We start from the raw sequence: 12,415 nt of genomic DNA, 5'->3' as shown, positions 1-12,415 counted from the left end.
CATTGTGTAGATGTACCACATTTTCTGTATCCATTCCTCTGTTGAAGGGCATCTGGGTTCTTTCCATTTTCTGGCTATTATAAATAAGGCTGCGATGAACATAGTGGAGCACGTGTCTTTTTTATATGTTGGGGCATCTTTTGGGTATATACCCAAGGGAGGTATAGCTGGATCCTCAGGCAGTTCAATGTCCAATTTTCTGAGGAACCTCCAGACTGATTTCCAGAATGGTTGTACCAGTCTGCAATCCCACCAACAATGGAGGAGTGTTCCTCTTTCTCCACATCCTCGCCAGCATCTGCTGTCCCCTGAGTTTTTGATCTTAGCCATTCTCACTGGTGTGAGGTGAAATCTCAGGGTTGTTTTGATTTGCATTTCCCTTATGACTAAAGATGTTGAACATTTCTTTAGGTGTTTCTCAGCCATTCGACATTCCTCAGCTGTGAATTGTTTGTTTAGCTCTGAACCCCATTTTTTAATAGGGTTATTTGTCTCCCTGCTGTCGAACTTCTTGAGTTCTTTGTATATTTTGGATATAAGGCCTCTATCTGTTGTAGGATTGGTAAAGATCTTTTCCCAATCTGTTGGTTGCCGTTTTGTCCTAACCACAGTGTCCTTTGCCTTACAGAAGCTTTGCAGTTTTATGAGATCCCATTTGTCGATTCTTGATCTTAGAGCATAAGCCATTGGTGTTTTGTTCAGGAAATTTTTTCCAGTGCCCATGTGTTCGAGATGCTGCCCTAGGTTTTTCTTCTATTAGTTTGAGTGTATCTGGTTTGATATGGAGGTCCTTGATCCACTTGGACTTAAGCTTTGTACAGGGTGATAAGCATGGATCGATCTGCATTCTTCTACATGTTGACATCCAATTGAACCAGCACCATTTGCTGAAAATGCTATTTTTTTCCATTGGATGGTTTTGGCTCCTTTGTCAAAAATCAAGTGCCCATAGGTGTGTGGGTTCATTTCTGGGTCTTCACTTCTGTTCCATTGATCTATCTGTCTGTCTCTGTACCAATACCATGCAGTTTTTATCACTATTGCTCTGTAATACTGCTTGAGTTCAGGGATAGTGATTCCCCCTGAAGTCCTTTTATTGTTGAGGATAGTTTTAGCTATCCTGGGTTTTTTGTTATTCCAGATGAATTTGCAAATTGTTCTGTCTAACTATTTGAAGAGTTGGATTGGTATTTTGATGGGGATTGCATTGAATCTGTAGATCACTTTTGGTAAAATGGCCATTTTTACTATATTAATCCTGCCAATCCATGAGCATGGGAGATCTTTCCATCTTCTGAGGTCCTCTTCAATTTCTTTCTTCAGAGTCTTGAAGTTCTTATTGTACAGATCTTTTACTTGCTTGGTTAAAGTCACAGCGAGGTACTTTATATTATTTGGGTCTTTTGTTCTATTTTTATTAGTTATTTTACTTATGTACAACCAAAATATTGCTCCCTTTCCTAGTTCCCCCTTACAGAGTTCTTCCCGTCGTATCCCCTTCTCTTCAACTCTGAGAGGACACCCTCTTTTGGCCCCACTTTGTATCAAGTCTTTAAAGGTTTAGACACATTCTCTACCACTGAAGCCAGACCAGGAAGCCTTCTGCTACACAAGTGCCCTGGCATCTTGGTCTAGGCCATGTATATTTGGTCTTTGGATGGTAACTCAATCCCTGGGAGCTTCTAGAGGTTGACACTCTGCTCTTCCTATGGGGTTGCCATCCCCTTCAGTTTCATCAATTCTTCCTCTAACTCTTTCACAGTGGTCCCTGGCCTCTATCCAATGCTTGGCTGTGACTATCTGCATCTCTATCTGCCAGCTGCTGGTAGAGGTTCTGAGAGAATAGCCATGCTAGGCTTCTGTTTGCAAGCACAACATAGCATCACTAATACTCTCATGGTTTGGTGCCCACCCATAGAATGGATCCAAAGTTCAGCCTGTTACTTGTTAGCCTTTCCTTTTGTCTCTGCCCCATTTTTGTCACTGTATTTCTTTTAACCAGGAGCAATTTGAGTTTGAAAGTTTTGTAGTCGATGTCCACATCCCTCTACTAGGGGTCCTGTATGACTGCTGGAGGTGATCACCTCAGCTTCTGGATTGCCACTATTGGGCATTTTGGCTAAGGTCACCCATATTGAGTCCTGGGAGCCTCCCACATTCTAGGTCTTTGGAATTTTCAGGTTATCCCAACCACCCACCTCCAACAGCTGCATACTTCCATTCATTCTCCTGGATCTCTGGGCTTCTCTCCTATCTCTGCTCATACCTGATCGTGCCCCACCTATCCCTTCTCACTCCCTTCTTGCACCCAGTTCCTCCCTCCCTCTATCTTCCATTATCATTTTGTTTCTCCTTCTAAATGGGATTGTAACATCCTCACTTGGGCCTTCCTTCTTGTTTTACTTCTTAGGGTCTCTGTGGTAGATCATGGGCATTCTCTATTTATTTGCTAATATCCCCTTGTCAGTGAGTACATACCATGTATGTTCTTTTGGGTCTGAGTTACCTCACTCAGGATGCTATTTTCTAATTTCATCCATTTGCCTGCAAATTTCACGATGTACTGGTTTTTAAAAGCCAAATAGTATTCCACTGTGTAGATGAACCATATTTTCTGTATCTATTCTTTAGGTGAAGGATCTTTGGGTTGTTTCCAGTTTCTGGCTATTCCAAAAAAAAAAAAACTGCTATGAACATTATAGAGTTTCCCTTTTGAAAAATTTTAAGAGATTCACAGGAACCTTTGGAATTTCAATGAAAATAAAACACTGTTTATATAACATGCTAATCACACAGACATGGTGCATACTTATATGGAAATTAGTCATTTGTATGCTATCTATTTTATCTGCCCTCTTGGCTCCAAAATATTCACTTAAATGTCTTTAAATATTAACTTGACATTTGGCCTACATGTTGCATTAATATAATGTGTGAATTATTAGATATTTAATGTAAGAAGAAATAGTCAGCATGTTTTCCTTTACATATGCATGAGTGATGGTGTGGTCATATTTGGGTGAATATATTTTGCCTAATTATTCACTCATAGCAAAGTTTGTGTGAAAAGAATTTGTCTGAGGATGCAAGCAGAATTTTTTTGTATGAACTCTTTTATCAGCTTACTTTGAGACAGAGAGAACAGTTAATTGTACATATGATAGAATGTCTTTACCGTGTATCTTGCTATACTCAATTGAAAATAACTTCTTGCTCTATATCACCAGGAGCTCTGTTTTATATTTCAAATGATTCCTATGGGATTGGCAGTGCCAATGCCACAGACAGGAGAGTTTTAGAAACTACACCACTTGGCACAGTTTGTCGTCTTTGGAGTAGTGATGCGTCCTTTCCCATACTGTGCTGAAGGTAACAAAGGCTTCAATCAGTTTGCTGCTGATCAAGTCGCCTTCAGGCTTCTGGATCACTGTTTCATTACCTAATAAAAGAGTCAGAAGCAAGTCATACACTGGGCCACATTTCTGTATGGACAGTGGTGCAATACCGTCCTGAAGAAGGGATGAATCCTCTAAGTGCTGTTTGGAGGAATAGGTATTAGTTCTAATGAAAGCTAAGTATCAGGTGGATTTTATATATATTTTCAGTGATCTGTCTTCTGACTCTTCCCTAGTACTGCCCTATGAGGCAGTCTTTCTCCGTCTCCCTCGTTGAGAAATTTCCACAGCTATGGAATGTGGCATGAAAATGCCTTCACAATCACAGCTACTTGGTATTTGTCATCCATATTTTGTTTAAATAGCCTTAAATTTTCCTCTTGCTCTATTATCATTCAATTCAACAGAACTATATTTTTCCTCCAGTCCCACATCCATTATCTCCTAAGATAATCCAAGCCACAGCATCTACGACGGTTATTCTTCAAGGAATGTTCTTTAATGCTATCTAACACAGGGAGTGAGGAGCTTACAGCCCAGACTGTGCCTGAGAGAGTGTCTCTTGAGCTTAGCTGACAGGGTTTAACAGATGAGATGTAGATGAAATTTGCCATGGTCACCAATTATTAATTTACATATAGGTTAAACTCATTGTGTGAACTTGTCTACATCCTTACAGAAGTTCTAAAATGACAATCCCCAGTGACTAAAGAATCATTGGATTAATTTTGACAGTTACAGAATATTACCTTTTTTAATGCAGTATCCATTCATGATTCATAGGTTTGGAGATGAATATTGTCTTTGTTTAAGTTCTACTGAACTGGATGTGGGAAATGTTAATTCAGGAAAATTAAAATAGTGTCAGCATTTGACTTTCATCAGTTTGGAAGACCTTGTTAAATTTATCTATTTGGCATATAAGTTATTCTTGTCAACTATATAAAGCCTACACATCATTAATAGAAAATGTTAAATTTAAGTAAAAAGTGTTAATATAGTTATACATCATACATTGTGCATCCCTCATGTATCCATTTATTCTCACTCCTCCCTTCTTCTCAGCCCCAACTTAATGCTTCTAAACCCTTCTACTTTCATTATACTTTTCTTTAAAATACAAATAAATGATCATATGTAACTATATAACGTCTAGGAAAAAAAACGGTGAATATATATACAGTATTTGTCATTCTGAAACTGACTTAATTCACTCAATGTGATTATGTCAATTTGGACCCATTTTCCTACAATGATATGACTTCATCTTTGCTAAAAGTACAGTCTCACTGCATCGGCCTTCCATCTTTATCTGCTCTGTGCTGGACTCCACAACGTAGTTGTGGTGACTGGTGCTACATGAACAGATGTGCAAGTGTGTCTGTGATATTTAACATGAAGTCTTTAAGGTAAATACTCGGGGCAGGATAGGCATTCAGAGAGCATATCTATTTGTAGGTTTTGGAGAAACCTCCATAAATTTCTACAGACTCTGGACTATTTTACCTTCCTGCCAATAGGAAAAAGTAACATGTTTGTTTCCCATCATTGCCTGTTTTTTCTGCATCTTTATGATAGTGGGAAGGTAAAATGTTCAAACCCTTGCTGATTTTGTTGTTTAAATTTTAGTTGTTTGTATGTTGTGGATATTAATCTGTTCAGACACGTATTTAATGAAGACATTTCCCCAGTCTACAGGCTACTGACAATTGCCATTCCTGTTCTCCTGACTGTATGGAAGATTTTTAATTCATACAATCCCTTTAGTGGACTTTTGGCCTTATTTCCTGAATTACGAAAATCTATTTCAGTCCATTTTTTGCATACTCTTGTATTTTCAAGTGCTTGACTCATGTGATCTTTGAGCACTTCCAGAGATTGGGCAACACATTAAGGTTTTTTTTAAATAAGAAAATCTTATAATATATGAATTATTATGCAAATTTTTAGTACTGTCAACCTTTAATTCACATTTTTGTAAGTTATTTTAAAATTTACTGCATATTGCCTGGAAGTTTTTTTTTTTTTTTTTGGTTCTTTTTTCCGGAGCTGGGGATCGAACCCAGGGCCTTGCGCTTCTTAGGCAAGCACTCTACCACTGAGCTAAATCCCCAACCCCCGCCTGGAAGTTTTTAATAAAGCCTGCATCTGGAGTTGATTTTTGTTCTGGGTAAGAAATGTAGACCAAGTAGGCATAGAAAAGGAGGGAGAGTAAGAGTGTAGTAGAAGAAGAGGGCAGGAAAGGGAAGACAAAGTAATCCAATCTCCATTAGTCCAGCCAATTACCTTATATGCCCCCAAACAAAACATAACAAAAACAAGCAAAACACCACCAGCAGCAGCACTAACAACAAAAAACCCTAAGTACTTTCTTTCTATTTTTATACGCAAACCTCTTTTAGATTGAAGGAAAAAAAATCCATGCAAAACTGAGATGCAATATTAACTTTTGTTGGTCAACTAGAGGGGGTTGGAGGAAAACAAAGAGGGTGATCTGCATGACTGCTGCAGTAGGCCAGCAGGACCTGCAACCTGTCCAAACATTATGAGGACAGAAGATAAAGACAGCACTTTCCATATTCTGTGACACAACACTTCAACATGCAGATTAGTATCATGATATCAAGAACATGGACTACTCTTTTACTACAATGGCTCATAAATCTTGTTAAAATCAGGGGTTAACTTAATGCAGAGATGAATTAAACTAGGTCTACAATTCTTGACAGATTAGCCATGGGATATCCTAAATGTCTTGTAAAGGAATCGTAATAGTATTTGATGATGTCAAAAGGCACACAGATCTTTAAAAATACCCGCTGCAAAACTTTGAATCTATTAACTCATACTATATTCACCCAGTCTATACTTCACATCCACTAATATTATATTAATGGCAGGCAAATAATTCATGAGCATTCTCAGAGTAATAGAACTGTACTGAATTGTCATTCTATACCATTTGAGAGTTCCATGACACCTTTACAAAATGACAAAATGACTTAATAGACTGTCTAGAATTCCAAGTTTTCCTGCATTTAAAACATGATTTGTCAGAAAAAGATCTGATTTGGAGAGACATTTAGGCCACGTGGACATTTCTGAGACCCAGTAAAATCTAACATCCAAAAGAGAGTGTCTGTTCTGCTAAAATTGTAACCGTAATTGTTTCTATTATGCCATTCAGCTATTTGTTATTGATTTAATGAGAACTTAAAATGTGCAGAATTTCATACAAGCATTCGGCTTTTCCGTCACATATGTTGCTTGCAAAGATAAAGAGAGCTGGGCTTCAGAGATAAGCTTAACAGCCTCAAAGTAGGATTTAAAAGGTTTTCATTTTAAAGTCACAACATATATTTTTAGAAAGTGTTTTTGATAACTCTTGTCAAAATTATCCATATATCATATAAAATTTATATTTTAATAAAATCTTATACCTTATAAAATTTATTCCCAAAACCAAAACAAAATTAAGACATGCCTGATTTATAATACATGGCATAAGTTTAGCATTTGGCCAATCAAACATGCCCTGGCAGTCATGCCCTAACATTTATCATTGTTTATTAGAGCTTTAAGCTGGAAACTTTAGAACTTATCTACAATTCCTGATGGTTTGCTTTGAAATTGGGAGCTTGGTCTTCTCTTTACTTGTTTTTCACAATACATGATTTCTCCTCTACCCTTTTCTACTTCCAACCCTCACCTCATACATCTATCACAAATTTATTGGCACATACATACATATTTCTAAATACATAAATAGAACTTTCTCAGGCCATGTCAACTTACTTGTATGAATATGATCTCAAGATTGGCCACTTTTTATTAGATAAGCAATTGGAGAGTCCTTCTCTGGAGAAGACTATTTCTCATGTTCTTATGATTCTGCAATTGGCTGTATTTTACTGTGTGAAGTTGAGTCTCTGAGAAATTTCACCTTTCCATGTTAGCATGTCAAATGTTTTCCTCTTTGTTCAGTAGCCTTCATTTTGTTTATGTAGCCCTGATAATGAGACTTGATGAATTTGGCATCTCTGACACTTCTAAACAACACAACCTCACAGCAAACTTCCGGTTCCTCAGGCTCTCACAATCTTGCACCCCCTCTTCTGCAATTGCCAATGAGCTTTAGGTGCAGCGATTGCACTGTAAATAGATCAGTTGGGACTAAACACAGCACAACACCTTATTCTCTACATGTTTATCAATTTTGGTTTCCTGTAATGGTCTTCGTTTGCAAAGAGAAATTTCTTTGATGAGGGATAAGGGCTACATTTCCCTGCAGCTATAAAGATAAAGATTTAGTAAATAGCTCGATAGTTTGTTGGTCTAGTAGGTGACAGTTATAGGTTATATATAGCTTATATAGGTCATTTATTTGTTATATTGGTTATATATGCTTTAATACCTCCTGCAGCCCGCATTTGACTAGTTTACCACTACTAGGCAACATTTCACTTCTGTTGATCAGGCCTTAAATACAATTTTAGAGCTATTGGTTGCCACCAAGTGTGCGTGCCACTACTGCATCCTTAGTGTTACTGTGCCATGCTGGTTAGTGTTGTGGTTCATGGGTAATAAAATTGGATAGGACTATTACCCAATAGTTTGTTTCTGTCTCATGGTATCATGAAAGCTATTGCTTAGAAAGGATGTTTTCAGGTCAATTCCTGCTCATATTCTCTGGGCCCTTTGTCTAATGTGCATTGCAGATACCTTCTACAACTGAAAAGTCACCGGAAAGTGAGGGTTCCTTAAAGAATGTTGATCAACAACTCAAAGGGGACTTGTCATGCCTGGTGTTGGGGTTTAGATTGTTTATACCTCTTAGAGGGAGCATTATTTGCTCATAATTTTTTTTCTTAAACTATATATGTATATGCATATACCTATACAGACTTTATGTATTATATGTAATTTTAGGTAACTATGTAGTAATATGATCTCTTTTGTTTTTTTTAGACTTCTTTACTGTCAATTTATCCTCTTCCTTCTTCCTTCTTTATTTATCTCCTTCTCTTTAGCTAATTAAAACTGCCTCACTGCTTTTTTTATTTAACCCCTTCAAATCACCTGTACCCTTTTATTCTCCTATCTATTACGTCTTCTCTCTGATACTCTTTTACTGTCCTGGATACTGCAGTCATATCAGCTTATAATAAACACATTTAAGCATTAGTAAATACAGATGAGGGAGAACATGTTATATTTCTCTTTTTGGGCCTGGATTGTCCCACTCAATATCTCTTCTACTTCCATCAATTTCCCTGAAAATCTTGTGATTTCATTCTTATAGTTGGATAGCATTGTATAGTATGTATTTTTTTGAAGTTATAACTTTAAGTTCTTTTAAACAGATTAAAATGGAACTGTCTTTTATTGCACTTTTCTTTATCAAAAGAATCAAGAGACGGAGAGATGATTTAAGAGTTAAGAACATGTTCTGCTCTCCAGAAGACAACAGTTTAGATCTTAGTATTCATGTTAGGTGTCCACAACTTTCTGTAACTACAGCTGCAGGGAATCTGATATCCTCTTCTGACACACACAGGTACCCACATTCATGTCACACACACACACACACACACACACACACACACACACACACACTCATACTCACACATACAGAGACAGACAGAGACAGAGAGAGATTTATGCTTATGATGTAAAAATAGCTAGCAAGATTGTGTGGAGCTGAGGTGAGAAATGGAATATTTTACATGGTTCTGGAGAAATGGCATGTGTTCTCTAACTGTTACTATTACAAAACTGCTAACTAACGTTCTGGGCTATATTTGTCTGAGCTATAACATTCTGAGGAATGCTAAAGTATTATACTTTGACCTGATAAGTTTAAGGTATTAGATCGAGAAAATCTACAGTAATATATTTTAAGTTGTCCATTGTTTATTTTAGTGTAGAATTTTGTGACTTACTTGATATTCCAAATGTAACTAGCTGAAAAAAGTTCGCATCATTAAAATGATAAGTTTGCATTGTTAAAATCTTATGAGAAATGAAATTTCCTGAAGTGTAGCAAGGGTAAAACTAACTCATTGCCAATGGCATTGACAGTTTAATAACTGGTCCTTCTACATGAAACATCTTCTAAACAGAGTTATTTATGCATGTCAGGTTAAATTGTCCTTTTCATGTTTAAATATGTCCCAATATTTCATATCTTTGCCCGAGTATAACCCCACAAATCATTGAAAAAGATAAATTAAGTTTGGAGTGAACCACACTTTTGCATTAGGCTTCATAAATGCTTGAAATTACCTCTTTGAATTTAACCTTGGAGGACAAATTATCAGATGACTTCAGTATTATTTCTGAATCCCTAAATGTAAATCTGAACAGTGATTTATAATGTACACGCCTGCTATATCTAATCAATATAATAATGTCAGTAATACAGATAAAAAAGGCCTTTGGATTTTTATTAATGTAACAAACTCAGATACACATTCTTGGTGAATCTAGAGAACACAAATCCCATGGGATTTTTATATTTAAATTCAATTATTTAGTTAAAAGATTCTATTTAAAATTAAAAATATGCAATATAGTTTCTGAGAAAGTAATCTAGCAAGTGATACTGCTAAAAAGGCATTAAAAGTGAATTGTTTTCTGTATTACACCAAATAGAAATGTTTGATATTAATTTTTAATAATATGATATGAATAACAATATTTTTCCACGTGGAGACACTTAATGTGAGAAGACTGGAAGAGCAGAAAGGCAGACAGCTATGGGCATGTGGAGGAGGAGCATGGGGAAGGGGTCAAGAGCCCCAAAGAATAAAGCGCAAGAGGGGGTATGAGGGGAGTACGGAGGAATAAGAAAATAACAACATTTTTAATTTCCATATTCATTCAGCTCATTTTGGCAAAATAATATTTAGTTTTAGCCAAATGTTTATCTTAAAATCTCAACCTTTAATTGTGCTACCAAAAATTAACTTATTGCATCTGTTAATAAAAAGGAAGAGTAGTAAGAAAGACCACTAAGACCACTATTTTGGAAGTTAAGTGCTATATGTCTTCTTAAAACATAGTGTTAAGTCTTCTCTAGGCTCTTGTGTGTGGTACGATTTCCTGTAACAATAGGAAGTATATATGAACCATGCTTCTCTCATTCTTTTTCCTTCACTGACAGTGGCAATAGGGTGACACTAGAAAGAATACTCTGGAGTATGTAAAACGTTAATGTGCTTTGTGACTTGTAAGGGGAAACTATCAAAGCATCTATGGGATACTGAAGAACAGACAGTATTAAATTAGCAATGGGAAGTCTAATATCAAATGCCAGAAACAGGAGTTTAGCACTATACATCAAGAATCAAATATTTTGGATACCTCAAATCTCTTCCACCAAATTGTCTGATGACCTCAGCTGAGATTTTGTGAGCATTCGTTATTCAAGACTTGAAAAATGACCTTTCACCCTGCAGAATAAGAAAGCAAGGCTGTCATCTGGAGAGGGCTTTCATTGGAAAATTGCTTGCTATGCTAATATAAGGACCTGAGTTTGATCCTCAGATCTCACATAAAAATGGTTGGTGTGCTGTCACACAACTGGAATTCCAGCACTGGAAAGGCAGAGACAAGTATATCCCAGGGGCATGATGCCACCTAACCAACTCCAAGCAGTAAGTTCCAGCAGAAATAAGAACCTGATCTAAAATACAAACTGCCTCCAACACCAAAAATAGATGTTTTGGTAACTGAGAAACCCCAGGTTCATTTCTAGACCACAAACACACACACACACACACACACACAAAGAGAGAGAGAGAGAGAGAGAGAGAGAGAGACATCAACAGAAGACATCAAATTTTGATGTGTTGCTTTTTATACACACGATACTGGTATTTAATTATATTTTACCATCACTCTTTTAAGTAAAATATTAACATATGATGACCTGTGTTATGTATTCAATACTTGTTTGCCATATGCAATGTTTTCTTTAGAGACTTAAGGTTAAGCAAAGTAGTACATAAATACTTGTAGAAAATAGAGTCTCCAAAAGAACACAAACCATTAAGCAATCAACATGTCTGGGCTTCTTTTAGTATATCTCTTTTTAACTTTTACTGTAGTCAGCTAGAGGCTATACAGAAGAACACCTGCTATACTACTTTCATTTATGAATTTCTGAAGAGTTTTCAAATGCTGCTTATTTCTTCCTTGAGATGGGATTAATTTTTTATTTTTATTTAAAAAGCATATATTTAGAAACAGCAAATTTTAGAGATCAATAATATTTTTGGTTAACAAACATTATGAAAATAATATAAAGCATTTGCAAAGGCAGAGTCATCTATCAAATAATGCCAGGAGTGATCATAGTCAAGTAACTTAAAGGCAATAAAGTTAGCTATAAATGTAAGTTTTGATGACTTCTAAAAATATCTTCTACACTATGGAGTAGAGCACAGCCTTAAAATTATGATATGAAATGTTCATTGTCATATGGAATTCTGTATTCTCCAGCATTTATAAGAGAAAGTGTAGAATAGGATTATAGTATTATAATCACATTGATGGTGCAAAACGCTCATTTTATATGGATGGCTATATAAATGTACATATTGGCATTGGTAAAGAATGAGTGGTGATTACCCTGTAGAATTCTATCTGTGAAGCGTGTTACGTGTGCAGATGGATCCATCTCCCATAGATTCATGAGAAGAAAGGCTGCACAGCTTTCTGTTCCTCTGTAATCTGTGCTTTAAATGGACAAACTAAAAGGAATGAATGTTAAATATCCATAAAAATCATGTGAGTTGAGTGATGATATTTCTGACAAATAGTGTAGTGAAAACTGTTAAAATAAATGTACATTTATAAATCATATAATAAAGTTTCTAATTGGATCATAAAGTTGCTATTTTTTGAATTAAAATTAAATGTCAGTACTAACAGCATGATTTGTATTATGTTTCTCTAGGTCTCAGGGTGGAGAACTTTCTTTGAACGCCTAACCTGTGAGTCGATGGTAAGATTAC

General features: G+C 36.2%; 1 protein-coding gene across 1 annotated transcript in view; it reads left to right on the top strand.

Annotated features, from left to right (window-relative positions):
* The window catches only part of Ptprd (protein tyrosine phosphatase, receptor type, D), a 2,326,896-nt gene that overhangs the window by 1,025,516 nt on the left and 1,288,965 nt on the right, over positions 1-12,415 (top strand). Inside the window, 1 exon segment of the mRNA NM_001427220.1 lies at positions 12,358-12,405. The gene's annotated coding sequence lies outside the window, so the exon portion shown is untranslated.

This window comes from Rattus norvegicus, chromosome 5 (assembly GCF_021556685.1).
Source record: "Rattus norvegicus strain SHRSP/BbbUtx chromosome 5, alternate assembly SHRSP_T2T, whole genome shotgun sequence".
NCBI lineage: Eukaryota > Metazoa > Chordata > Mammalia > Rodentia > Muridae > Rattus > Rattus norvegicus.
This window is presented reverse-complemented; position numbering and strand designations above follow the sequence as displayed.